This window comes from Penaeus monodon, chromosome 29 (assembly GCF_015228065.2).
Source record: "Penaeus monodon isolate SGIC_2016 chromosome 29, NSTDA_Pmon_1, whole genome shotgun sequence".
Classification (NCBI taxonomy): domain Eukaryota; kingdom Metazoa; phylum Arthropoda; class Malacostraca; order Decapoda; family Penaeidae; genus Penaeus; species Penaeus monodon.
Window position 1 is genome coordinate 29,286,569 of NC_051414.1, and position 648 is coordinate 29,287,216.

Consider the following 648-nt stretch of genomic DNA (forward strand, 5'->3'; position numbering starts at 1 on the left):
CGTACATGCGGGCTTATATACCATTCCCAACATTAAAAAAACGACCTGATTGCCGTCACAAACAACCAAACACAAGCGCCCTATCTTGTGCCGGACTTGAGCTCCATTTGTGACATCTGCTCCCATCTGTTTCCCTCCATTCGGACGAAGAGATTTCCCGGACCAAGATACCTAAAAATACGCCTCGAAATAGGCCACGGGCACTAGGACGGCTATAAACTAAAATTGCGCGAAGAAAAAAAAATGCGACCACATATCTCACTTTAATATATCTTACTCTAGTTATTATACATATATAATTATAGACTAAGCACATTAATAGCATATATATTTTTTTTTATCGGACAATTATTTCCTTATTATTTCCCATCGAAAAAAACTGTGTTGCGTCGATTTCAAAAAGTATAACTTCTCTAAGTAAATATCTATGTACGTTTGTGCTTGCGTTTCTGTGTGGATGTGTAGGAGTGTGCGTGTATGCATGTCTTGACTGGAGGCCAAATATAGATACAAACGTGCGTTATGTTCGAACAAAAGAAAGACCGTGAGTGCGACGCCATTTCGCATTTTCAAAACCTCGCTCAACACTGTAATCAGGAGACGAAAACGGCCGAAGGACAAGCAACATTACGTGGGACCGAAGCAAAA